Genomic DNA, 18,032 nt, shown 5'->3' on the forward strand with positions numbered 1-18,032 from the left:
GACGGCGCCCGCTCGGTACAACGCCCCCTCGCTTCCCGCACTCGGCCCGGCCCTCCGCGGCGCTCATTGGGCCGACAGATCGCCGCCGACCGCCCCCGCGCCTCGATTGGCTGCCTCGCCTGCCCTCTTCCCTTGTCCCCGCCCTCTCGGCGGCTCCGCTCCCGTCGACCCGGTGCTTATCGGCGCTCAGGGAGGTCGCGTGCCCTCGGGGCGCGGAGGGAGCCGACCGGGAGGGAGGAAGTGGGCGCCCGAAAACGGGCTGGGCGGCTCCGCGGAGGGAATCTGGGCCCTGCACGGCTGGGAAACGAGCTCCACAGAACAGGCGCTCCGCTCATAGAATCATAGCGTGGCTTGGGTTGGAAGGGAGGGCGAGAAACACTCCGTAGCCGATAGCTTAGGCTCAGGCGAGGATCTCAGTGAAGTAGTAATTTACTCGCGATTGATTGCAATGGCGGGCGCCCCACAAGCAGGAGAGCGCGCCTACTAGTTCCAAAACACAGTTTATGTGCTTTTTGATGACAGGACCCTCCCCCGTTTCCCCACTTGAGGGGGTAATCCAGGTTCACAATCTATCTGATGTGGTAATGTTTCTTCACTTATCTGACTTGACACCGCCATTTTCACCTAATTGTCCTAAGGAGTCTGGTTGTCTGCATTTTACGAGGTCGCCTGCTAAGCTTTCTTATCACTGCAAGCATATCTCAGTACCACGTTCCTTCCCTCTAAACAGCGGAACTCTGCAAAAACAACGTTTCTATTCCCACAACAGGTACCGCAGGTATTTGCATTCCTTGTATAACCGAGTGTATTGGGCTGGTAAAACATGGAATTATTTAAATCCTCCACATATCCCCCCAGTACAACCATCCCAATTTTAGTAAGCCAATCAACACCCATAAAGCGCGCCCCCCCCCCCCCCCCCCCCGATAATCCTCCTAGATCGATTCCATAGCGAGTTTGAACTGGGGCATGTGCAATTTTCTTCGTTTCTTTTACAAGTTCATTTACAGCTTTTCCTTCTGTTGTGGTTTAAGCCGGCCGGCAGCTAAACACCACACAGCCGTTCGCTCACCCTCTCCCCTCCCTCTCTGGGATGGGGAGAGAAACGGGGAAACGGGAAAGCGAAGCCCGTGAGTTGAGATAAAGACAGATAAATAATAATAATAACAATAAAGACAATCATTATGATAATAGTATTACTAATAATAACGTGTATGAAACAAGTGATGCACAATGCAATTGCTCACCACCCGCTGTCCGATGCCCAGCCTAACCCTGAGCAGTCCGGCCCTCCTCCCAGCTCTTGCTACACCCCCAGCCTGCTCGCTGGCAGGACAGAGTGAGAAGCTGAAACGTCCTTGGCTTGGTGTAAGCACTACTCTGCAACAATTAAAACATCAGCATGTTATCAGCACTCTTCTCATCCTAAGCCAAAACATAGCATTCTACCAGCTACTAGGAAGAAACACCTTCATCACCAATCTATAAAACAGCAATTACTAAGGTTAAATTTTCCACAGACTTCTCCTTCTTGTGCAAATAATCCAAAGCTAAGCGATTTTGATACAAAGCAGTCCTCATCTTAGTATTTTGCTTTGCAATTAATCCAAGTGCATCTCCGGTTTTATTTACTGTTATAAATTAGACCACACAATTTACTGGTCTATTGAAATTATTTTATTAATCAAGTAAGCAGACACAAGCAAAACAGCGCTGGGCGGCTGGGGAGTCTCTGCTCCGCAACAGCACACAACTTCCCTTTCCAGTGTTGCTGTTTTATAGCAGTTGAATTCCGGCTTATCAGGACTTGTTGAACTGGCTGAGGCTGCGCAGTCTATTGTTGAGAGGGGAGGTCGTTATTCCTCTGCTTCGTGTTCAGGTGGGGGTAGTGAAGCGGCAAAAAGGATGTCTTGTGGTAAGGAATTTCACAGAGTCTGGTTTAACTCAAGGATGTTCACCCAACACCCCCTCCTGCTTCCTCCCTTATCAAGGCCATTAAATTTTACAACCTTTTCTCCCCAGCAGATTCTCCAAATTCCTCAAAGACAATGAACAAACCCCCACTAATTTATCACAATCCCCCCTTTTTCTTTTTCTAACATATTTTGTTCATTGAATTTTTGCAATATTTGCTTGCTGAGCATCAAAGTTTCTGCGTCGTCCTTCTCCTGCTCAAGAGATTCATACTTAGCACGCACGAGCATAAGATGAGCTGCCTCTAATCGGCTTTTCACAACTGTGATTGCTCGATTGAATATACATGGTCCAAAAGTCAGTGCTAATGTAAGTAACAACAAGAGCCCCGCTATGGTTGATAGCAGGGTAGTAAGCCAAGGTGAGTAATTAAACCAGGATTCATACCAATTCTGACGAGCCTCATTTTCCCTTTTGCGTTTTTCTAATCCTTCTCGCAATTTAGTCATTGTATCTCTTACCACCCCAGTATGATCTGCATATACACAACATTCTTCACGTAGGGCTGCACACAGTCCTCCTTGTTGTAAGAAAATCAAATCCAACCCTCTACGGTTTTGGAGTACCACTTCGGATAATGACCTAACCGATTTTTCCAGAGCTGTTATTGACTGCTCTATACGGGCCAGATCCTCATCTACGGCAAAGCGTAGAGAAGTAAATTCCTGGCTTTGTTTTATCAGGGAAGCAATTCCAGTTCCTGCACCTGCAGCCCCGAGAGCCATTAAAGTGGCTAAGGTGACGGCCGTAATAGGCTCCCTCTTTACCAGATGGTATTCAGCCACTGTGTGATGGGTATACATATACTCTTCAGTGTGGTATAGAATCCTTGGTATAATGACCACCTGTACACAAAAATCATGAGATGTGCTAAACAATTTTAAAGATATGCAAGGAGTGACTCCTAACGATGAACATACCCACCTAGTGTTATTTGCAGGAATTAACCATTTGTGTGTTTGGTCCATTTTTTCAGTGACATGGCACAGATCATTTTTATCTCTTGGAACTGTGCCGATACATCTACCTTTTCCCGTAACTTGAGTCAAAGTTATCCCGATTTCCTGACCCCAACTGCATTTGGAAGGATTTAACTCATTTGAATATTCAGACCTCCCCATATCTCCTATAGCTTCATAATATGGGGGCTTAACACTTACACATAGCCAGCACCCTTCAGTTATCTCAGGATTAGTTTGATTTAGTACCTGGAAACTAGCATTTATAACTTTCCACATACTACTCTCGGGTACGACCCCCCTTTTTTTTTTTTTTTTCACAATGTTTGGAAGCAGTGTGGGAAAGGATAACTCTGTCGACTTACTAGAAAACACTGTAGTAGGTTGGGCAGTCCCAGGTATATTTACAGTCTGGACAACCAAACCTTCCCCTAGTAACTCTTTATTAGGCCCGACTACCTTGGAAGTCTCGGGTTTTCCCTTCTTTATTAGTATGAGTCCTCCCCTATCTGTTCCGTGTTCGTAAAATCTGACATTTTTCCTAGTACCCAGCTAGTATCGTCCGAGTTTGTTAGATTTATATATAGAACCTTGCAAATTTCTTTATTTCCGTGGAAGGTTCCTGTATACCCTATACCATGCCCTCACCACCTGCAACGGGGATCCAATTGTCGATTACAACCTTGCAGCCCATATCCCACTTGTAAGAATTTATCCCGACCAGCCCCGAGTGTCCAGTCTGTAGCAATGGTTTCACACCCCCGGTATGCACAATAATACACGTTCAGGCATTTACAGTACCCCCTTCCCAGGTTAGAACTTGGGCAGAAATAAAATCCCATATATTCCCAGCATCGGGGCCTCGAGATCAGCTGACATAGTGTAGAAGTAAAGCTTGGCCCCCCCCTCCGATGTTATCTGGGTTGCAATAACCTGTTGATCTTCGAATCGACTTAAAGTCCATTTAAAAGGTTGGTGGGGGTGGTGTTGAGTCGCTACGCAGGATGAAATCACTGCGAGAACCCCCAAATACCGATAGGAATGGCTGAGGCCCATGTCTTTCCCCACTTATTCACTCCTCTGCCTCACTCGTCAGTTGGGTTGCAGCCAACTACGAGGTTTTAGTTCTTCTCGGCAGCAGTAGTGTTCTTCAGGGGAGAGCCTCTACCTTAACCCACGGTACCTATCGAGTTCGTCGCAATGTGAGCTTCAGGTCTTTGTTTCCTGGAGCGATCTCCCACTTCTTGTCACAGATGGGTCCTTTAACACGGCTGGCATGCGTCCATCCTTTCTCCGCAGTCCGGACGGCTGTTTCTGTAGTAAGCAAAACAACATAGGGGCCTTCCCCATCGTGGTGTTAAAAAAAGTCTCTTTCCAAGTCTTAATTAGAATTGAGGGTGATCAAGTGGCAATTCCAAGTCATAGGGCATACCATATAGCATTTCAAAAGGAGAAATTCCTACATCAGTTCTGGACTGCGTCCATATGTTTAACAGTGCAAGGGGTAAGCATTTTACCCAAGAAGCCTTAGTTTCCAGCATAAGTTTTGTTAGTTGTTTCTTAATTTCACCATTCATTCGCTCTACCTTTCCAGAAGAGGAGGGGTGCCAGGGGCTGTGAAAATCCCACTCAATCTCTAAGGCCTGCTTTAATCCTCGCAGTAAAGCTTTACACCCGTTCAGTCACGTGGTCAATTAGGACAAACAAGTAACTCAGTAAAGTCTACCTGTATATTTTGGAAAGGTCAAAGCCCTGGCTCCCGTCCCCCTCAAGATAGGTTACAGAAGACCTTTTTATTTACCTTTTGACACATAGTACATCCTCTGCATGTGTGCTTCCCTAAAGTATATATTCCTACGCAGACATGCTTTCTTAGAACAACATCACACATTGCTTGCACCTCCCAGTGACTCTTCTGATGTAAAACATCAGAAGGATTATAATCAAGGTTTACAATTTATTAAAAGAATAGAGGTAAGCAAACGGCGCTGGGTGCGCCGGGAGTCTCCGCTCCACCTAGTCGCACACCCGTTACATCAAGATGCTGATTTTTTATGCTCCTAGACTAATACATATTCATTACTATTTCTAAAAAAAAAAACACAACGGAGTTATTATAATTAGTTCCGGAATCTGAACCCTCCTACTGGAGCATGCGTATCAGTCTCTGGTGGTCCCTCTGGGGGTCTTCCATGATGAAGGCTCATAGTCTTCCCCTCCGGCTTTTTTTTTTCTCGTCCTTCTTCTTTGTACTCCTTGGCTGCACGTCAAAAGCTTGCACAGCGTTCCCTGCGAGCTTTGTCTTTTAGCCGTCCTTCAGCTTTTCCCTTCTCCTTAATCTCCTGGCCAGATATCAGGGGCTTGCATAGTGTCCCGTTCAGAAGTCATAACAGTTAGCAGTTGTTCTGAAACCCCCAGGTACCAGAGACTTCAAGGAAAGAACATACGAATACATTTTCCTTCAAGCTCTCTATTGACACGCATTGTTAAAACATTCCTCACAATCCCTTATCTTCTTTTTAATATCCTCAATTCGTGTCTCTTTTTCAACTTTTGTCATTAATAACTGGATTTCATCAGTCCGTTCTCGGAAGGTCCAATTCTTAAGCAGCATAATTGACATATCCCCTTCCTTTTTTAATGAAGTCATTACAAATGTACTATTTATCATCCGGCGCATCAATAATGTAAAGCAAGGTATCATACAAGGTATGAATAATAACATCATTACAGCACATAAAAATAAAAATAACATCCTTTTAACCCATGGTCCACCAGGCAGCCATGAAAATAAATCCCAATCCATACCCTTCCAAGTTTGTGCTGGGACGTGGGCCAATTTTCTAATTTCTTTTGTTATCTGTTTAACCACTTTCCCATTATCATCAATTTGTAAGCAACAATTAGAATCATTTAGTTTTCCACACCCCACCCCCCCCTTCTGCTAGTAAATAGCAGAACAACATTCTATGTTGAAAAATAGCATTCCTCATCTGGGTGGACTGGTCAGCTAAAAGATCCAAAGCTGTCGCTGTTTGATTGGTTATTATTTCGAGGACAGCTTGCAACCTAATTATTCGATTCAAATTATAAATAGGTTCTCGGGCTCCAGATATTACCTCGTTCGGGTTCCAGGTAGCTGGTCCATAATACTGTATGATTCTTTCAGGGGGCCATTCATTTTCTCTCCATTTTTGAGCACTACCTCCGGCTAAGGAAGCATCAATAGATCGTTTTTCTCTATTCAGATCATCATATAATTTTATTCCTAAGTGATTTCCTTGTATTTGTGACAATAAAAAGGACAAGGGTCTTATGTACCCCACATAGCATATTCCTGACCAGTCCTTTGGTAGCCTTTTATAGGCCTGTTTGCCACACACCCAATAATGTCCCTTTAGAGCCCACGTCCCATTTGGAAAAGGACCGTCCCATTCTCTTTTATTCCTTGGGGCGTGAAAATACAAAAGTGTTTCCATTACCAAGCGGTCCTGTTACAATGTTTGCCCCATTAGTACTCATATATATATACACCTCCAAGCTCCCGCACTAGATTCCCACTCACAATGACGACTAAGTTCTCCTTCACGACTTGTCATATTACGAGCTGACCAGAAATGTTTAAAGAACACTTGTGTCCCATGCTCATTTTGCCACCTCCAGCGGTAGACTCTTACCACATGCTGCTCCCTAGTGGTGTTATCACGCTGACAACTCAGGATTTGAACGTCGAATTGTCCCTTTGATTGTGCTCTTGCCATGGCTTCACATCCAGGTCCAAAAACTTTCTTATATGAGCATTTCAGCCAAGTCCCGTTTTTCAGCTGGACATGCCTAGCATTCCATTTTCCTTTACTTGCTGTACAGTTTATAGGTCCACATTCAGGATCAGTACATTCATACCCAGGAGATAGAGCCCATTTACAAACGCTTTTTCCCACCTTTACTGTTCCTGTTCTGTTTAAACAGTATATACCTTTCTCTGACGAGTGCAATTGCCACGGGCCTTCTTCCTCTTTCCAGAATTGTGTACCATTATGAACTTCACTCAAATTACTAACCCACCGCTTAGGTTCAACCGGGCCAGCTACCCAGGGCCAACTTTCAGCTCCCCCTGGTCCCCCACAAACCCAGCAATTGCTAAGGTTAAAAGCCTTGGCCACTTCCTCCCCCAGAATGAAAAAGTTATTCCCATGGCTTAATTGCCCTTGTAAAAATAGTACCAGGAAGTATAACATCTTTCTGCGTCGTCCAGGGGGTATCGTGGGGATGTGAGAAACGCCTTCAATCAAGGGGTTGGGCCCACTTCCAGGATCTATTTGAGCTTGGGTTACTGTTCAGCCTTTGAGGGTGATCCAGCTCCTGGGAAACTAATTACAATAGGTTAAAAAAAAAATCTTATTTATTATATACATATATCTTTGCTTGCTTGTTTGTTTTTTTTTTTCCTGGGACAACCTGGCTTTAGTGCGGGAGAAGTCCGGTCGAGGCCCTCTCACTCGGCAGTCAATACCCATAGGGGTTGCCTCCCTCGGTAGACCATACACACCGCAGTGGAGAGTCCTGCCCCGGTCTTGCCTTCTCCCTTTCTTCCCTTCAGGCTCGTCCCCTTCTTCTGGCATCCTTAATTTATGCAGAGCCTTATTGCCAGAACATTAGTTCTTTTTTAGCTTTAATTTCAGTTCCCCAGGAGCGGACTCAACCCTCCAAGTTTCGGTATTTATTGGTCCTTTTACCCTGGATGCATGGGTCCAACCCCTTTCTGCTGTTCTCACAGCTGTTTCAGTAGTAAGTAAAACAAGGTACGGTCCCTCCCATCGGGGGTTCAATGATTCTTCCCTCCAGGTTTTTATTAAGACCTTGTCTCCTGGTTCTATCTTATGAATAGCAAATCCTAAAGGTGGTGTTTGAGCCATCACTCCAATTTCTCTTAGCTCTTGTAATCTCCTTCCAATAGTAATTATATATTTCCGGATGCTACGACCCTCAACTACATTGTTGCCTAGAGGCATCCCTTGAGAATAAGGCATACCATATAACATTTCATATGGCGATAATCCAGTCTCACTGTGTGGTTTAGTTCTTATGTTTCGAAGTGCCAATGGTAAGCATTTCATCCAGGGCATTTGTGTCTCGATCATTGATTTAGCCAATTGTTGTTTTATTGTTTGATTCAATTCAATTCAATGATTTCTACTTTCCCTGAGCTTTGTGGGTGCCACGGAGTATGGTATTCCCACTGAATACCCAATGATTGACAGAATACTTTTATTATTTTAGAAGTAAGGTGTGTGTCCTGAGCAGAGTCAATGTACTGGATTATCCCATATTTAGGTATCAGGTGTTCTAATAGAATTTTTACCACCATTTGTGCCGTAGCTCATGCTACGGGATAAGCTTCTACCCATTGCGTTAAATGATCTACTATTACCAATAGATATTTTATCCTCCCTACCTTGGGCAATTCAGTGAAATCAACTTGTACTCTCTCGGAAGGCCCATAAGCTGTTTTTCTCCCTCCTGTGGCTGCTTGTCGAAACACTTTCTTATTTATCTTCTGACAAGGTAAGCAACGTGGTGTAATTGGCTTTGCTATTTCAAAAAAAAAAAAAAAAAAACATGTAACCAAACTGTTTTAGCAAATGATCAGTTAACACCTTTGTACCCCAATGTGTTTGTGCATGCAAACGTCCCAATATTTGCTTCGCGTAAGCTTTTGGCAGTATCTCTCGCCTGTCTGGCAGCGTCCATTTTCCTTGTTCTAACTTAGCCCCTATTTTCTCCAGTTTCGTTTGTTTGTTTTGTTTTCCATTGCATTTCAAAGTTGGTCCAAAAGTTCCATAGGGGTTTCTTTTGGACCTTGTTGGAACTGATTCTCCATTCCCAATTTAACCAGATTTTGGTATTTACCGTTCATTATTTCCGGGGTGGCTATAGTCTCAGTGGGGGGTCGGTCAGGGGAATGCAATTGTCAACAGTTCCCTGAGCGGTCCCATCGGCAATCTGAGCTCACTCATAAACTCAGGTTGTTTTAAGAGTTAGCTGCCCTTCTGTTTCCATGACAACTCTCTCGGACCCATCATGGTCCCTCTGCCCCAAAGGGCTCACACCGGTGATTTTGAGATCACAGCCTCCTGTTGAGGCAGAACTATTAACATTCCTACATCCTCTTTCCCTGCTCATTCAACTTCAAACAGCTCTGTTAAATACTACATGCCACACCTTTAACACCGTCCACAACTCTTTTAACACTTCCTTTTATCTTTCTCCAGCCTGTACTTTTCTCATGCCAACACCAAAGGCTCAGTCAAGGGCCAATTAATTCCACTCCTTTTCTCTCTAAGATGCTGAAACAACGTATCAGTATACTACACTTCATCCTATTTTCCTTCTCTCCTCAAAAACATTAGTTGCAAGATAGTGTTACAGTCGACTGATCCATAAAGTGGCCATTTAGCTTATGTAGTGGCCACCACTGATTGCAATACTTAGTGGAAGTCCTCTTCCTTTCTGCGCTCCAAGTTCTAACAATATCCTTCGAATGTGCCAATATGCACCCAAGGAGGCTTTCTTTAAAACGTCTTTGTTTTGGATATTACTCATTTCTTTGATTTTCCATTCCCTTTTATTTATTTATTACTGTTCCTTATTAGTTGCCGCCCTTTGTTTCAATTTCCACGCAAACCTTTTTACTATCTTTTCCTAATCTTCTTCCCAAATGTCCCAGTTCTCTGGGATTAAATGCTTCTTCCCGCATACAAACTTTACTATTTCAGATTATTAAGGAGCCCCGTTCCAATCATAAATCCACGGAACTTCAGGAAAAGAGCTGAAGCACTCAGCCTTCCGTCTTCTAGACGAACTTGACCACCTTTTCCACAAAATTTACATTTCAACAGGACCGAATTTCAAGCCGAATGCCGATTTTTCTCATGCACTTTCTTAGTAAGCCCATACAAAACAAGGGATCACTCCTGTGTATCCGTCAATATGGGGGCTTTAAAAAGGTATTGAGGCCTAAATAAATTCGCTCTCCCCCTTCTTACCGGATTCCCAGGGCTCAAACCCGAACCACCAAAGAAATGACTCTCTCCGTTCTACCGCTTCGATAATCAGTCAGCCCCCTCCCCCTCTCCAGTACTTGGGAAACTGACCAAACACCACAGCAAATACACCAAGGCTTCTAAACTGTTAGTTACTTAGATAATGCTCCCGCCTTTTTTCTTGTCACACTCAAAGCATTTAAGAGCAAAAATAGGATCACAAGATACACTGCCAGGCCCACATATTGGGCACCACCAATCAACACTTGGATAAAACAGCACTTCTTTTCAGTCTGTCACGCACTTCGTTCGTCTCCGGCCGCTCCCCTCACGGAGAACACGGAACCGCGGATCGGAACTCCGCACTCGCTTCGCAGCGACGCTGCGTCTCACTCCCACAGCACAATCATGCAATCACACAGAGAGGCCTCTAGCACATCTCATTCATACCACAAGAATATAATTTAGAATGATAACCAACCAAACAAGTATTGCCTCTGACTGTGTTCTTCGTGGAGTGACTCATTCCACTTGGTTTCAAACCCTTACACAAACGCTTTCAACACAAAATACCTGCACGTTTAAGAATAAGACATACAATTATTAACACTCCAGTTAGTATCCCTCCAGCAGCTGAAAACATACCGCTTGTCCGCAGCTTCAGGAGGCCTTTGTCTGCTCCTGCGGTGAGCGGCCGAGAGCGGAGTCCCCTCCGAGCAAAACACTCAGGCTGCACCTAGGGGCGTCCGCTAATCATTATTCCTAATGGACTTTCTGGTGGTATGTCTGGTAATTTGCTCCCTTTCTTCTGGTCCTTGGTCTTCAGTTCTGTCTGACCCATCTAGGAATTTTACCATGGCAATTCCCACAGCCCTTGGTTACCTTAGTAAGAGTGTCTTGCAGGGGGTTCAGGACCTATCACCCACCCACGAATCCTATAGGAATCGCTTCGGTCCTTCACCGGCCAAGTCCCTCGCGGGAGACTGGAGCCGCGGTTAGAAGACCTCCACACTCGCTTCGGAACTAAGTTCCGTCTCAGTCACACTCTTACACACGCAGGCAACCGAATCCCACCCAACCAAACGGTATACGCCTTAAATGCTTACGACTCCGTCGTCTTCGTTCGGATCTTCGCGCGCAGAATTACGGGCAAAATACAGTGCTGCAGCCGGCAAGGGAGCTCGTAACAAAATCAAATTCTTTGCTTACCTTTATTCAGGTTCAAGATGCCATTAGTCCCGACCTGACCCGAACAAGAGCCACCAAATGGTGAGGCGCCTCTCCTAGATCAAATCAGAATTCAGGAACCAAAGCCATCCCGGACTAGCCCCCAACTGTTATAAATGACAATTCCCCCCTTTTCTTTTTTATAAACCGTTGATTTTTGAAAGACCTTTCTCTAAGGTGTAATTTGGTAGATTTCGTCTTCTCCTTCGCTTTCTTTGCTTTCCATCTCCTCATTATCACCTTATCTGAGTAAGGTGGTGGCTCCATGGTCATTTGTTTCAATAGTGCGGTTTCAGTTAACCACTGTACTAGTCCTCTTACACGGGGGATAATGCAGCAACCAATGGCTGTCAAAACTCCTACAACTACGATCAAGGATGTAAATATGCCTACTTTTTCTGCCAATTCACTGGCAAGGGTGGTAAGCCCTTGCAATGCTCTAGTTACTGAGCCATCTGGGGCAGTATTGCTGGGTGTAAGAGTGCAACAATGGTTGCTCAGTATCACACACACACACCCCACCTCCTTCCTCCGCGAGCATCATACCTAATGATGTTCTGTTTTCCCAAGCCAGTTTGCTGGTGCCATCTAGTTGTTCGGCAATTCCTCTCATCGCATCCCTTGTATAATTTATGACTCTCCGCTGATTAGAATAAATATAATTAATCCAATCCACATTCTTATCGATCGTTACCCACCAGAACAGTGACTCAAACCCTGCAGCAATTTGATTCCTGGCTTTCTGTTCATCGGAAACTCCTCTAGGCACCCCAATAGAATCTACGTATACTCTGTCATCGAATGATACTCCTAAGCTTCTTTAACTTCTTCTGGGTATTTGTGATGTTTCTCTTTCAAATGCCAGGGTGAAGGGTATAGCTAAACGAACAAGCGCACAAGTGCCTCCCCAGTTATATGGTAGGGTGGACCGTAAGATCTTCCCTCCACCGTACCACCAGAGATCTGCCCTGGGTGGGGATCTCAAGTCTTGAGCAGTTTCCCATCAAGTCCTTGGTAGCACAAGGCAAATTCTCCCAGATGCTGGGTAGCACTCACACCCTGCCGTGAGAGGCAAGCTGTATGGTTACCTATAGCTGTAGAGAATGCAGGGGGAACCGCGATGTTGCTATCACACAAGGAACAGCAAAGAGAGACTTACAGGCCTCATTTCCCCAGGCAGTCTTTTCTTGGTACAATGTAATCATACATTGCATCCCCTGGGAATCCTTGGTCACACTTAAAACATCTTATCAAAGCCTGTCCCTGCTAGGATTCAGGCCACAACACAGGCAGCCTTCTTTGCCTGCCATTCCTTCATCTCTCTTCCTCTCCTTTCCATCCTGGCCCTGACTCCCCCTGAAGATTTTCTTCCTCTTTCTCCAACCCTCTGCCTCACTACCCGCTGCACTGTCAATACCATTAGTTTCGCTCTCTGCTTTTCCTTCTCATCTCCCCTCCGGACACACACCTCCAGGGCCTCCCGCAGGAGGGCCCCCCAGTGACTGTTCACTACATCCCCCCACCTTCTGGAGCATTTTCTGCATATCTTGCCAGGCTTTAATCACACAATGAACTTTCAAGAGCCCTTGGGATACCGGGTCCTCGGGACTCATCCCCGAGTACTTTCTCATTCTGACCCCAAGTCTCTCATATGATTTCTGTGTTGCACACTATCCTTACTCCAGCCAGGATTGGCAAGTGGGTATTTCTGCTCTGCCGGTAGTACCCCTGGTCCCGGAGGATGAGCTCTTTCCCATTCTTGTATAGCAGCTCTCCTCCTGATCATTCCCATCTCTTTCCCTGTAAACAACATACTTATAGGCATAATTCCCTCCCCCAAGAGTATAAGTCAGGTCCTAGGAACTGGTCTAATTGTTCAGCTAGGCTGTTGGGGTCCTCGAATAAAGACTTCCTCTCCTTCTTAAAAGTCCTAACCTCTCTGCTGCTAAGGAGGGGGGGTAGTTCACCTAAGAGGATACACCGTTAGTGTTAGTACTGTTAGTGCCAGGGAAGGCAAAATTCTCAATATATCTTCTACCTTGTTCTAATTCTTGACAGAGCCTAGAGTACGATCCTTCTTTAGGGACAGTGTTAACTACAGTCCCTGTCTCCCTTCCTGGAGTGACTGCTGCTGCCACGGGTACAATATTAGGATTATAGGGAGCATAACTTGGCTCCTTCTCCGAAAAAGGAAGCTTATTGTTTACACATAAACGTAAAGCCTGAATTTTCATCAGACCCGTATTTTGGCCAAAATACTGCTGTTTCCTTAATTGGTTCTTTTGTCCAGACTGATACACAGTATTTAATTTTTTTTTCTCCCCTTCTACAATCTCCTCTAATTTTGGGATTACGTTTCCAATTTCTTATCATTCTTCAGGAAGAACTGTTGGTAGGCACTCCCCCAGGGATATTTCCCATTTTTCCTAGCCCTTGTCAGTGTGCTGCTACAGAAATTTCCCTCCTGCAGGGTACCTCACACTAACGTTCCGATTCTGGAAAATGGGGGTGTACTGCCAAGCACTTCCCCGTGCAAGGGCTACCACACACCTATGAATTTACCAGATTCCCTGGTGTACTTCCAAGCGCTTCCCCCGTGCAAGGATTACCGTACACCAAATTTCCCTGGTGTACTTCCAAGCACTTCCCTGCGCAAGGGCTTACCGTACACCAAATTTCCCGAGACTCTTCCTTTCTCTCCCTTATCTCACGCTTCGTCCGTCTCCGGCCGCGCCCCTCACAGAGCCACGGAACCGCGGATCAGGACTCCAAACTCGCTTCGTACAAAAGTACGTCTCAATCACACATCACGCAGAGTCTCACCCGACCCCCAAGGCAATACTTAACATTTCTTACCTTGGTCTGTGCACAGAGTTACCGGATCAATTAGCAAACCCGGAGTGCCTACCTTCTTCTCTTTCCCAGTACTTCACGGATCCCGCCTCTTTAATCAGTCTCGGGCCCTCTGTCAGCTCTCCGCAGAACCGCCACCGTCGATGCACAGGACCGTTGAAATCAGCGGGGCATGCTTTCCTCCTGCTGCGGCGGTGGGGCTCCCCGGTAGGTGACTGGATCCCGGACGAGCCCCCAAATTGCGAGAAACACTCCGTAGCCAATAACTTAGGCTCAAGCGAGGATCTCAGTGAAGTAGTAATTTACTCACGATTGATTGCAATGGTGGGCGCCCCACAAGCAGGAGAGCACACCTACTAGTTCCAAAACACAGTTTATATGCTTTTTGATGACAGGACCCTCCCCTGTTTCCCCACTGAGGGGGTAATCCAGGGACCTTACTTAAAGATCACCTAATTCCAACCCCCCCTCCCCACGCCCTGGGCAGGGACACCTTCCACTAGACCAGGTTGCTCAAAGCCCCATCCAACCTGGCCTTAAACACGTCCAGGGACAGGGCATCCACCACTTCTCTGGGCAACCCGTTCCAGTGCCTCACCCCCCTCTCAGGAAAGAATCGCTTCCAACTATCCAACCTAAGTCTACCCTCTCTGACTTCAAAACCATTACTCCTGGCCCTATCGCTCCTCTCCCTGGCAAAGAGTCCCTCCCCAGCTTTCCTGTAGGGCCCCCCCCCCCCTTTAGGTACTGGAAGGCCCCTCCAAGGTCTCCCCGGCGCCTTCTCTTCTCCAGGCCGAACCACCCCAACTCCCTCAGCCTGCCTTCCTAGGAGAGGTGCCCCAGCCCCCGGTCATCTTCGTGGCCCTCCTCTGGACGCCTTCTAGTACGTCCACGTCCTTCTTGTGCTGGGGACCCCAGAGCTGAACACAGTACTTACTCTAGGTGGGGCCTCACAAGAGCACAGCAACAGAGAGGGAGAATCACCTCCCTCCACCTGCCGGCCACCCTCCTTTTGATGCGGCCCAGGATACGGTTGGCTTTCCGGGCTGCAAGCGCACGTTGCATTGCCGGCTCTGGTTGACGAGCTTCTCATCAACCAACGCCCCCAGGCCCTTCTCCTCAGAGCTGCTCTCAATCCATTCTCCGCCCAGCCTGGATTTGTGCTTAGGATTGCCCCGGACCAGATGTGGGACCTCACGCTCGTAGCCCCAAGCGTTATTTATGACCCTATCAGCTCCACCCCAAACGCACTGGTGGCTTTTGGGCGCTGCTCCCTGCAGGCAAATCCCCGCTTTTGCCAGGGCAGGCCTTACCTTTTCAGAACTTGCTCCACAACCTTCCCTGAGAGCCCCACTTCAACTGCTGGTGTTTCCGAGGGGGAAAGCTGCACCTCCCGTGCAGGGGGTGGCGGGAAGGAATACAAAGCCTGCGCTCAGCCCTGACGCATCACAACTGGGTTTCTGCTCAGCTGGGGAGGAAGCTTCTGGAAAACTAGGCAGCGGCCCCCGAGGCTGCCCAAGCGTGGTCCGCGGTGCCCTGCAGCCGCACGGAGAGCGGAGCTCAAACTGGCCCGACACGGCGGCAGGGACGCGGCCGTCCCCACACGTGCAGTTCCTGCCTGAGGAGGCCACAGCGCTTCTGCCTCTCTGACAGGCTTGGAGGGTAATGACATCAGAACACGCTCGCTTCAGTTTGAGCTTCCAGGCGGGCGCTACTGCCATCGGGATGGCCCACGGGGACGGGGCTGGGGGCAGGCAACCACAGGCAGCTTTAACATCTCAGTCCTCCCCGTCGGCCATCTCCCAGCTACCACGTGGGCCAATCAATGTGACCAGACACCAATTCACCCAAGGCAACAAAAATATTTACAAAGCTACATCTCTCTTCATAACTGTTTGTTGTTTACGGCTGAAACCAGTCCTGGGATAGGATATGCTACCTGGACCGAGCAAAGCCTTTGATGTGGTCCCTCACCACATTCTTCTCTCTAAATTTCACAGGTAGGGCTTTGAAGGATGGACTGTTGGGTGGATAAAGAATTGGTTGGCTGGTCGCGGCCAAAGGGTTGTGGCCAACGGCTCTATGTCTGGGCGGAGGCCGGTCACAAGTGGCGTCCCTCAGGGGTCGGGCTCGGGACCGGTGCTCTTCAACACCCTTAGCAATGGCATAGACGACAGAATCGCGCAAGTTTGCAGATGACACCAAGCTGAGCGGTGCAGTCGATACAATAGAGGGAAGGGATGCCATAAGTGCAAGGCGTTGACCTTGGGCTGGGGCAATCCTAGGTATCTCTATAGGCTGGGAGAAGAAGAACTTCAGAGCAGCCCCGCGGAGAAGGACTTGGGGGTCCTGATGGACGAGAAGCTGGACGTGAGCCAGCAGCGCACGCTTGCAGCCCGGAAGGCCAACTAAGTCCTGGGCTGCATTAAAAAAGGGGTGACCAGCAGGGAGAGGGAGGAGATTCTCCCCCTCTACCCTGCTCTTGGGAGACCCCACCCGGAATACTGCGTGCAGGCCTGGGGCCTCCAGCACAAGAAGGATGTGGAGCTCTTGGAAAGGTCAGTCTCACCTCTGTCCTTGAAAAAGCTGTTGGAACAGCTTGTTCCGGATGCCATCTCCAAGCCACTGGAAGAGAAGAAAGTTATGAGGAGTAGTCAGCATGGATTCACCAAGGGGAAATCGTGCTCGACCAACCTTGTAGCCTTCTATGATGGCATCACCAGCTGGGTTGATGGAGGGAGAGCAGTGGACGTCATCTACCTTGACTTTAGCAAGGCTTTTGACACTGTCTCCCACGACATCCTGCTAGCAAAGCTGAGAAGGCGTGGGATAGACAAGTGGACGGTAAGGTGGGTTGAGAACTGGCTGACTGGCCGAGCTCAGAGGGTGGCGATCGGTGGCGCAGAGTCCGGCTGGAGATCTGTGACTAGCGGTGTTCCCCAGGGGTCGGTGCTGGGTCCGGTCTTGTTCAACATCTTCATCGACAACCTTGATGAGGGAATAGTGTCCACCCTCCGCAAGTACGCCGATGATACAAAGCTGGGAGGAGTGGCCGACACGCCAGAAGGCTGTGCTGCCATTCAGCGAGACCTGGGCGGGAAGAAACCAAATGAAGTTTAACAAGAGCAAGTGTAGAGTCCTGCACCTGGGAAGGAACAACCGCATGTATCAGTACAGGCTGGGGGATGACCTGCTGGAGAGGAGCTCTGCGGAGAAGGACCTGCGGGTCCTGGTGGACGACAGGTTGACCACGAGCCAGCAGTGCGCCCTGGTGGCCAAGAAGGCCAATGGGATCCTGGCGTGCATTAAAAGAAGCGTGGCCAGCAGGTCAAGGGAGGTGATCCCCCCCCTCTACTCTGCCCTGGGCAGGCCTCACCTGGAGTACTGTGTCCACTTCTGGGCTCCCCGGTACAAAAAAAGACAAGGATCTCCTGGAAAGAGTCCAGCGGAGGGCAACAAAGATGATACGGGGCCTGGAGCATCTTCCCTATGAGCAAAGACTGAGAGACCTGGGTCTGTTCAGCCTGGAGAAGAGAAGACTGAGAGGGGATCTTATCAATGTTTACAAATATCTTCTGCGTGGGAGACAGTGGGATTTCGCCACCCTCTGTGCAGTGGTTAGTGGGGATAGGACAAGAGGCAACGGCCTGTACTGGGTCTGGCTGGGACGTTAACTTTCCCTGCAGCAGCCCATACAGTGCTGTGCTCTGCACTTGTAGCTAGAACAGCAGTGGTATCACACCAGTGTTGCGTCTACTGCCGAGCAGCGCTGGCACAGCATCAGGACTCTCTCTAACCCTCCTAGGGGGTGGGCAAAAAAGCAAGAAGACAAACATCACCAGGGCAGCTGACTTCAACCAACCAAAGGGATATTCCATACCGTATGATGTCACACTCAGCAATAAAAGGTGGAAACAGGAAGAAGAGGGGAAGGCTGGGCTCTCGTTGTGAAAACGTCGGTCTTCCTCCCAAACAC

The sequence above is a fragment of the Aythya marila genome, assembly GCF_965140915.1.
Source record: "Aythya marila genome assembly, chromosome: W".
NCBI lineage: Eukaryota > Metazoa > Chordata > Aves > Anseriformes > Anatidae > Aythya > Aythya marila.